Below are 11295 nucleotides of genomic sequence, written 5' to 3'. Positions count from 1 at the left end.
ATCTCATCAGAAGAAAAACCTCTGGGTGTTACACCAAGACCCCTAAACGAATAAATCTTCAATTTTTCAGTTGATTTGAATTGATTAACATTTTACTGACATTCATTTTACTTGGACAGCTTTCATAACAAAGACTGTAAGAGAAATTGTGCATGGAAATTTTATTCTTTTCACCAATATCTTCGTCCAGAGTTTAATGGATGGAGGCCACAAGAGGAAGGCCTAGCGTTTCAGTCGTGCCTTTTACAAACACAGGGCCACCCAAACTGCTTTACCGTCAATGACATACAGTACTGTACAAAACTCTTAGGCACATATATTATTCATAGGATACTTGAGACATTGCACGGTCCTGTACTTGTCGGCATGGAGCGAAGAGTGGGCTTGTAAAGCTACTAGGAGCAAAGGATGTTGGGGATGGTGAAGGTCGGGTGCCATGGGAGGGGTGTGGGAGAGATGGCAGAGAAAGAGTGCCAGGGGTCGTGGGGTTAGCGAGGGTGCAGACACACCCAGCCCTGAGACACCAGGCAAGGTCAATTGATTCCAGACAATTGGTTTATTGATCATTACAGGATGTCTCTCTGCTTCTTGTTCCCTCCCATCTTCCTTCCCCTTTTCCCAATCATAATTCCCCTCTCCCTGCCCCCTTCGCACTCTCAGTCCACAATAGAGACCCATATCAGAATCAGGTTTATCATCACTCACATATGTCATGATTTTTTTTTGCAACAACAGTACAGTGCAATATGTAAAATTGCTACAGTGCTGTGCAAACGTCTGTTGGGACCGTGGCAGCTAACTTGCATACAGAAATCAGAAACGTGATGTGGTAGCATAGTGATTAGCAGAATGCTTTGCAGAACCAGCCACACAGGTTCAATTCCCACTGCCGGCTGTAAGGAGTTTGTATGCTGTCCCTCGAACTGTGTGGGTTTCCTCCAGGTGCTCCAGTTTCCCTCCACATCCCAAAGACGTACTGGTTAGTGTTAGTAAGCTATGGGCAAGCAGGGCTTGGCACTTGGGGGCTGCCCCCAGCACTTCCTCAGACTGTACTGGCCGTCGGCAAAAATGGTGCATTTCACTATTTGTTTCAAAGTACACCAAAGTTCAAAGTTCAAAATTCAAAATAAATGTTATTATCAAAGTGCATATACAGTGTGTCACCATAGATAATCCTGACATACATTTTCTTGCGGGCATGCTCAGCAAATCTGTGGAATAGTAACTATAACAGGATCAATGAAATATCAGAGTGCAGAAGACAACAAACTGAGCAAATGCAAATATAAATAAACAGCAATAAGCAATGAGAACATGAGACAATGAGATAAAGTGTCCTTAAAGTGAGATAGATACTTTATTGATCCCAAAGGAAATTACAGTGTCACAGTAGCATTACAAGTGCACAGATTCACAAATATTAGAAGAAAATAAGAACGAATCTAAAATAAGTTACCTCAAGCAGTCTAACGGCGGGGGTGGGGGAGCATCACTTCCCGGCTGTAGGTTGGCTCATTATACAGCCAAATGGCCGAGGGTAAGAATGACCTCATATAGCGCTCTTTGGAGCAGCACAGTTGTCTTAGTCTATTACCAAAAATGGCCTTCTGATCAGCCAAGGTGGCACGCAGAGGGTGAGAAACATTGTCCGGAGCTGCCAGGGTTTTCCGTGGGGTCCTTTGTTCTACCACAGCCTCCAGTGTGTCCAGTTTGACTCCTATAACAGAGCCAGTCTTTCTAATTAGTGCATTTGGCCTGTTGGCATCACCCATGTTCATGCCATTGCCCCAGCACCCCACCTCATAGGAGATTGTACTGGCGACAACAGACTGGTAGGACATGTGAAGGAGAGGCCTGCACACTCCAAATATCTTCAGTCTCCTCAGGAAGTAGAGGCGACTCTGCCCCCTTCTTGTTGATGGTGCTCCACTCAAGTCCGTCATCCAGGTGCACCCCCAGGTTCTTCTAGGTCCTCACCATCAATAGCAATAGGGAAGAGTGCAGGCTTAGTCTTCTTAAAGTGATTCGCCAGCTCCCTTGTCTTACTGATGTTAAGCTGCAGATGTTTCAGCTTGCACTGTTTGACAAGCCCTCCACCTGGGCCCCATCATCAGAGAATTTCTGCAGACAACGTGACTCAGTGTTGTATCTAAATTCTGAGGTATACAGGGTAAAGAGGAAGGGACCCAATACAGCCCCCTGTAGTGCCCCAGTGCTGCTTATAGCCACGTCTGACACAGCGCTGAAGCAGTACAAACTGTGAGATCATTGGTTGTGGGAACATTTCGTGATGGGGCAATTAACATTGAGGGAAATTATCCCTTTTGTTCAAGAGCCTGATGGTTGAGGGGTAGTAACCATTCTTGAACCTGGTGTTGCGAGTCCTGAGACTCCTGTACCTTCTACCTGATGGCAGCGGTGAGAAAAGAGCATGGCCTGGGTGGTGAGGATCTCTGATGACGATGCTGCTTTTCTATGGCAACGTTTCTCGTAGATGTGCTCAGTGACTGGGAAGGCTTTACCTGTGATGGACTGGGCCATATCCACTACTTTTCCATTCAAAGGCATTGGTGTGACATGTGACAAATAAAGCCAATCTTTAACATAGCATATAGAACAGTACAGCAAAATACAGGCCCTTCGGTCCACAATTTTAAGCCAACCTTTAAATCTTTCTGATTTATTCACTACGCCAGCCAGCAGTGCTTACCACAATCCCAAACTGATTCTATAATCCTTCTAACAAGCCTGTCAATTCTGTCCCGTCGTTTTTCCCTGGCACTCCACCACACCTGAGGTAATTATCAACTAACCTACTGACTAGTTTACCTTTTTCCTCATACACATGCCAACCTCTCCTTAAATTCATTTACACCACTCGCTTCAACTAGTCCCCGTAGCGCTGGGAACTACATCATCACTGTTCTTCACATAAAGGTATTTCTTTTGAATTCTTGTTTCTCTGTGTAGTGGTGTATAAAATAGGCTTTTGCAAATGTTGTTCCCCGCTGGGGGAATCCATCTCGTCAAAAACATCTACAATTGGTTTGACCAGCCATTTGAATTCGCTTACCAAGACTGCCACCCGCTGGTCATGGGAGGTATAACCGGACAGAGTGGACAGTACGCCCGCCTGCTTGACGAACGCCCAGCCTGCAGGGTGTGTACTTGGCCCGGAACATCAACCGATGGTGTGAATTTGGAAGCAGACAGCAGAGATTACTATGTTCATGCGTTTGCTGAGCATAGGCCACTTCAGCGCAATGCAGGCTTTCTTTTAACCTACTCCAAGATCTATCTAGCCCTTACTTCTCACGTAGCCCTCCATTTTTCTATCGTCCATGTGCCTATCTAAGAGACTCTTAAATGTCTCTCATGTATCTGCCTCTACATTCCACTTACCCACCACGCTCGTGTAAAACCCTCCCTCTGACCTCCTCCCTGTACTTTCCAGCAATCGCCTTAAAATGATGCCCTCTTGTGGTAGCCATTACCGTCCTGGGAAGAAGTCCACTCTCTGCCTCTTCAGCTCTATCAAGTCACCTCTCATCCCTTTTAACTAAGTTTTTAAAAATCTCCTTCACTAATATTTCACTAATGAAATATCTGACTTTAAGTTGTAAATGAGCAGCAAATCAAAGATCCCTCTCGTTTCAGACATTCCTTCTTCTCTCCGCTCCCATCGGGCAGAAGATACAAAAGCCCAAAAACTTCTATAGGTGTGTAGTGGAGAGTATACTGACCAGCTGCATCAGGGCCTGATATGAAAACACCGATGCTCTTGAATGGAAGATCCTCCAAAAAGTAGTGGAAACGCCCCTGTATATCACGGCTAAAGCCCTCCCCACCATTGAGCACATCAACACTGAGCACTGTCCCAGGAAAGCAGCATCCATCATCACCACCGAGGTCATGCTCTCCTTTCACTCCTGCCGTCAGGACTCACACCACCAGGCTGAGGAACAGTTATTATCTCTCATCCATCAGGCTCTTGAACCAGAGGGGATAACTTCACTCAACTTCACTTGCCCCATGGCAACACACACAAAGTGCTGGAGGAACTTGGTAGACCAGGCAGCATCTACAGAAATGAGTTCACAGTTGATGTTTCCGGCTGAGAGCCTTCATCAGGACTTGCTGCTTTGGATTTCCAGCATCTGCAGGGTTATCTCATGTTTGCGAGTTCACTCACTCCATCACTGAGGCTGTTTCCACAGCCAATGGACTCACCTCTACCCCATCGCTGGACTGTTCCCACACCCTATGGGCTCACTTCCAAGGACTCTTCGTCTCACGTTCTCAATTTTAGAGAATATTATAGTCGACCCTCCATATCCAAGGATTCAACCAACCGCGGATCGGGATTGAAAAAAAAACCTGGAAGTTCTCTCTCCAGCACTCGTTGTTTGAGAGTTGTTCACCTCGCCTCTCGTTCGGTCGCTACATGTGCTGTGTGCACCCTTTGTTTCTGTGAAAAAATGGCTCCTAAAAAGCAATTAAGTGGTCAGGGCAATTCCTCAAAGGCTAAGAGGAAGGGTAAAGTACTGTAATCTAGAGATGATCAGAATCAGAATCCTTTATTATCGCCAAGTATGTGGACACACACAGGGAATTTGATGCCGGTTTCCCTGAGCTCTCGCTGTACAGAATCAAAAATCAAACAAAACAATAGTGCAAATAATCGTGAACTATATACAATGAGGTGTACCTGTGTATGTACAGGTGGACTTGGTTTATAATAGACTAAAATTCAAGTGTTCATAAGACAGATGGCATACGGAAAGAAACTGTTCTTGTACCTGTTTGTCCTGGCATACAGTGATCTAAAGTGCCTACCAGAAGGAAGGAGTTGGAACAGGTGATGTCCAGGGTGTGATGGATCTACAATGATGCTGCTTGCTCGCTTCCTGACTCTAGATGCAGATAAGTCCTGGATCGAGGGCAGCTTCACACCAATAATCCTTTCCGCAGCCCTGACGGTTCTTTGGAGTCTATTCTTGTCTTGTTTGGTAGCTGATCCAAACCAGACAGTGATGGATGAACAGAGAACAGACTGGATTATTCCTGAATAGAATTGAATCAGCAGCTCCTGAGGCAGGTTGTGCTTCCTGAGTTGACGTAGGAAATACAACCCCTGCTGAGCCTTTTTGATAAGAGTATTAATTAAAAGTATTACTTGTTGTTTGAGCATTGTTCGCCTCACGTCTCGTTCGTTCGCTACTTGTGTTGTGAGCGAGAGGAAGGAGTTTAAGGCTAGTAAGGGATGGCTGGCTGGCTGTGTAAAGCACTACAGCCTCAAGAACTTAAAGCTCTCGGGAGAATCGGCATCGGCTGATGCCGAGGCAGCATCAGCGTTCCGAGAAGAGCTACGATGGTTGCGTCTGTACTGAACATGTAGACTGTTTTTCTTGTCATTATTCCCTAAACAACACAGTATAACAACTATTTACATAGCATTTACATTGTATTAGGTATTATAAGTAATCTAAAGATGATTTAAAGTATACGGGAGGATGTGCGTAGGTTATATGCAAATACTACACCATTTTATATACGGGACTTGAGCATCCGCGGAATTTGGTATCCGCAGGGAGTCCCAGAACCAAACCCCCGCCGATACGGAGGGCCGACTGTATTTCTTTTTCTTCCTTTTTGTATTTGACAGTTTGTTGTGGTTTGTGCACTGGTTGCGGTCTTTCTTTGATTCTGCTATGGTTATTGGATTTATTGAGTATGCCTGCAATAAAATGAATCTTGGGGTTGTACATGGTGACATATATGTACTTTGATAATAAATTTACTTTGAGCCTTGAACATACCTCCAGGCTCAGGGACAGCTGCTACCCCACTGTTATAAGAACATTGAATGGTCTCTAACTGTTCATAACTATTGGTTTATTATTGTTGCTTGTACTGAGGTACAGTGGAAACATATCTTTCTTACCATCCATTCAGATCAATTCATTACAGTGGTGCACTGACGACACGGGGGGGAGCATAGTCATGTAGTGATTAGCTTTACAGTGCCAACAGTTGGGGTTCAATGCCCACTGCTGTTAATAAGAAGTTTGTGTGTTTGCCTGTGTGGATTTCCTCCACATGCTCTGGTTTCCTCCCACATTCATAAGTTGTGGGCAGGCTACGCTCAGCAGTCACCTTATTATATGCACTGCTCGTCATTGCAGATATCTAATCAGCCAATCATGTGGCAGCAGCTCGATGCATACAAGCATGCAGACATGGTCAAGAGGTTCAGTTGTTGTTCAGAGCAAACATCAGAACCGGAAAGAAATGAGATATAAGTGACTATGACCATGGAATGATTGTTGGTGCCAGATGGGGTGATTTGAGTAACTGACGATCTTCTAGGATTTTCAAGCACAACAGTCTTTAGAGCAGGGGTTCCCAACCATTATTATGCCATGGACCAATACCATTAAGCAAGGGGTCTGTGGACCCAGCTTGGCAACCCCTGCTGTAGAGTTTACAGAGATTGGCGCAAAAAGCAAATGAGGGTGAATCACTTGTCATGTAACAGTGGTGGGGCTCATCACCAACAACGATGAGATGGCCTACAGAGAGGAGGCTGAAGAGCTTGAGGCCTGGTGCCAGCTAGATAACCTCTTCCCCAATGTCAACAAGGCAAAGGAGATGGTTATCGACTTCAGGACAACTCACACCACTCACACCCCTCTTGACATCGGCGACACAGCAGTGGAAACTGCGAGCAGTTTCATTTCATTTTTAAAATCTTTTTATTGATATATAATCTTCTACAGCTATAAAATACAAAAGTTCAACAAATTAGTATACATATAATGAATAAAGCTGAAGAAAAAAAACATATATGCTAATGAAAAAAAAATTTATATAAGAAAAAGAAGGAAAAAAGAGAATCCCAACCAACTGAAAAAAAACCCCACTAACTACAAAAGAAAAAAAACCCATTAGGAACCAACTCCCGGAGCAATACGTCTTACAATCATCTATATATATATAAAAGAAGAAAAAACAACAACCACCAAATCACATTTATATAACATAAAATTGGAAGGAAACCATATAAATTAATTCAAATTAAGTGATAATACTTGGCAAAAGAGCCCCACCTTCTCTCAAAATCAAATCAGGGATCAAAAGTTCTACTTCTAATTTTTTCCAAACTAAGGCATAACATTACTTAGGAAAACCACTGAGTTAGTGTAGGAGCAGAGGTATCTTTCCACTTCAATAAAATAGCCCTTCTTGCCAACAATGTGACAAATGCAATTACATGCTGGTTTGAAAATGAAATACCCTGAAAATAATGTGGAACTATTCCAAATAGAACAGTCAATGTATTAGGTTGTAAATTAATTTTCAAAGCTTCAGAAATTGTAGAAAATAAAGATTTCCAAAAAGATTTCAATGAGGAACATGACCAGAACATATGTGACAAAGTAGCTACTTCTTTTTTACACCTATCACAATAGTTGTCTATATTAGGAAATATTTTGGATAGCCTCTCCTTTGTTAAATAATAACAGTGAACAATTTTAAATTGAATTAAACAGTGATTGGCACATATCGAAGAAGAATTAACCATTTTCAGAACTCGCAACCAATCTTCGTTAACAAAAGTCATATTAAGTTCTCTCTCCCAATCTTGTTTAATCTTTAGCAAGAGGTTATCTTCTTGTAGTAAAAATAAATTATAAATTCTACCAATGGAACCTCTCACTAAAGGAATCGTACTCAAAATTGTATCCAACGAATCAGATTCTTGCATATATGGAAACATAAAAACATATTTTTGTAAGAAATGTCTAACCTGAAAATATTGCAAGAAATGTGCATGGGAGAGAGAATATTTGCTAATTAACTCTTCAAATGTCATTAATTGACCATCACTAAACAAATCTGCCAAAGAACAGATCCCCTTATTTCTCCATAAAAGAAAAATGGTTTCAAACTTCTGGGAGTGCACACCACACACAACCTCTCAGAACACACCCTACACAGCCAGGAAAACCCACCAATGCCTCTACTTTCTGGGCAGACTGAGTCGAGCTGGACTCAGCACATCAAATTCTACGAGCATCTACAATTGTGCAGCAGAGAGCATCCTAACGTGCTGCATTACTGCATGATATGGTAACTTCCCTGCGGCAGACAGGGAGGCAACTCTGGAGAATCAAAACTGCTCGACGCATCACCATCACCAGTGATTGCTCAGTAACTGCTGATCTCCTGGGATCAGTCTCTACTGCTGGGCCTCCCAACCCTTTTTTTATGCCAAGGACCCCCACCGTTAATCGAGGGGTCTGTTGGCCCCAGGTTGGGAACCTCTATCCTAGAGATTATAGAGAATAGTATGAAAAGCAAAAAAGCATCCAGTGAGCGAGATCAGAGGACAATGGTCAGATTGGTTCAAGCTGACAGGAAGGCAACAGTAATTCCAAGTAACAACACGTTACAACAGAGGTGTGCAGAAGAGCATCTCTGAATGCCCAGTGTTTTGAACCTTGAGGTGGGTGGACTACAGCAGCAGATGACCATGAAGATACACTCAGTACGTGAGGTATCTAATAAGGTGGCCACTGAGTTGTATGTGCCAGTGTGGTGAAGTACAGAGGTCAGGGGTGAGCTCTTAGTCATGTGCTTGTGCAAGTAACCACTCACTGGCCGGTAGGTGGCAGCACAGAGCCCCAGCAAGGTGACCAGTCCTGCCCAGCTAAAGGCTGATTTATACTTCTGCGTCAACTCGACGCCGTAGGTAGTAGCCGCGAACACTACACAGAGCCTACACAGATCCCTACGCCGTAGCCTGACACGCACCTCTCCCAAAATGTAACTTTATGCGTCGCGGCAACGCAGACCGCAACAACTGTGACTGGTCCACCTGGTAGCATCGCATTTCCTCCTACGCTGCAATAGCTTCCCATTGGGTGACTGAAGGGCAGGGAAGGAACTCTGGCTGCAACGCTTTCCATAAAGCTTTACAGACCTCCGAAATTATGGAGGACACATTTCGCTTTTATGAAAAAAGACGCTCGCTTCTTGTTTACCCCGAGAAAGACTACCATGACCATGAAGCCTTGCACGGGCAGGCGTGTGTGCATGCGTGACGTGCGCGAATTGCAGAGCGACGCAGACACACCAACACACAAGTATAAATGCTCGCAATGCGCGTAAGTCTCTTGCATAGGTTAATGCGTCGCGTTGACGCACAATAAATCAGCCTTAAGTAGTTGCACATAATCCACATCTGGTTGGTCAACTTTATTCCAAACAGGGTAAATTTTACCAGGTATCTTAAATGAAGGAGAGAGTTACGGAGAGATTTCTGAGTTTGCTATGCCAATTCTTGTGGAATTCATTGCCATGGACAGCTGTCAAGTCATTGGGTATATTTAAAGCAGAGGTTGATAGGTTCTTGATTAGTCAGGGTGCCAAAGTTTACAGGGAAAAGGCAGGAGGATGGGGTTGAGAGGGAAAATAAATCAGCCATGATCAAATAGCAGAGCAGGCTCGATAGGTCAAATGGCCTAATTCTGCTCCTATGACATATGGGCTCCAATGGTAAAGTTGGATCTGAACTGTTGACAACAAACGCAGACTCACAGACATTGGGACTGAAGCCAGTCTTCGACCTTCTGTATCGACCCCAGGACTCACCGATCAAGGGGGCTCAAACTCCGGACCCTCGTGGACCACCAACTGACATGAGGTTTCACCAGCTCTTGTGCCAACTGCTCACGCAGACCTCCGATACTGAAACTCGCTGACGGGTGGGGAGGTGCAGGGTCCATGAAGAGGGACCTGCTGGCCTCAACCACTGACTACAGGGATCCCCACTCCAATGCGCGGGAAGAGGGCAGCGGTACATCCTTCTCTACCGTTGGTGGTATCTGCAGGAAACGCTGCCTCAAGAAGGCACCAAAGATCCCCACTCGTTGGGACATGTCATCTTGTGGCAGCTACCATCATGCAGGAGGTACAGAAGCCTGTAGTCCCACATCACCAGGTTCAAGAATGGCTACATCCCTTCAACTATTTGGTTCTTGAACCAACCAGCACAGCATTTGGGATATGACTCCCTTGCAACTCCAAACTACAGGCCATGCCGCTCAGGGACTCGGGCTATTGTTTTGTGCGACTGCACGCTTTTCCGCTAACGTAACTATACAGTTTTTTTTGTGTTGTGTGCTGTGTGTGTGCCATGTTTTGAACCTTGGCTCCAGAGCAACATTATTTTATTTGGCTGTACCCATGTGAATGATTGAATGACAAATAAACTTGAATTTGAACTTGAAAGCACAAGGCATGGTTAATAAGTTTGCAGTTGATACTAGTGCTGTAGGTCGTGTTGTAGGAGGTTATGAAAAATTACAGGGGGATCTTGGTCAACTGGGTGTGTGGGCTGGGGTCTGACTGGCAGATGGCTTTCAATCCAGGTTGAGGCAAGTTATTGCATTTTGTGAGATCAAACCAGGGTAGGACTTTTATAGAGAATGGTGGAGCCCTGGGGAGTACTATGGAACAGAGGGACTAGGAGTACCAGTGCACAGTTCCCTGAAAGCAGCCACACAGGTAGATAGGGTGGTGAAGAAGAATCTGGCATACTGGTCTTCGTTGGCCAGGGCATTGAGCGCAGGAGTTGAGGAGTTGATGAGGCTGACCTTGGAGTATTGTAAACACGAGGAAATCTGCAGATGCTGGAATTTCAAGCAACACACATCAAAGTTGCTGGTGAATGCAGCAGGCCAAGCAGCATCTCTAGGAAGAGGTACAGTCGACGTTTCAGTCCAAGACCCTTCGTCGGGACTATTGTATTGTATTGTACTTTATACTTTATTGTCACCAAACAAATTGGTACTAGAACGTACAATCATCACAGCGATATTTGATTCTGCGCTTCACACTCCCTGGATTACAAATATTAAATATTAAAAATAGTTAAAATTAGTAAATATTAAAAATTTAAATTATAAATCATAAATAGAAAATAGAAAAATGGGAAGTAAGGTAGTGCAAAAAAACTGAGAGGTAGGTCTGGATATTTGGAGGGTACGGCCCAGATCCGTGTCAGGAGTGGGTGGAGTATTGTATGCAGTTTTGGTTACTCTGTTATAGGAAAAATGAATTCAACTAGAAATAGTGCAGAAAATATTTAGCAGGCTGTTGCTTGGGCTTGGGGGCCTGAGGTACAAGGAGAGGTTGCGTAGACTCGTCATCATTATGAGCCATGTCGTATGACTTGGCTGATTGTGGTCCTTTAACCATGATTGTTCTTGGCAGGTTTTTGTACAGAAG

The sequence above is a fragment of the Mobula birostris genome, chromosome 14 (assembly GCF_030028105.1).
Source record: "Mobula birostris isolate sMobBir1 chromosome 14, sMobBir1.hap1, whole genome shotgun sequence".
Lineage (NCBI taxonomy): Eukaryota > Metazoa > Chordata > Chondrichthyes > Myliobatiformes > Myliobatidae > Mobula > Mobula birostris.
This window is presented reverse-complemented; position numbering follows the sequence as displayed.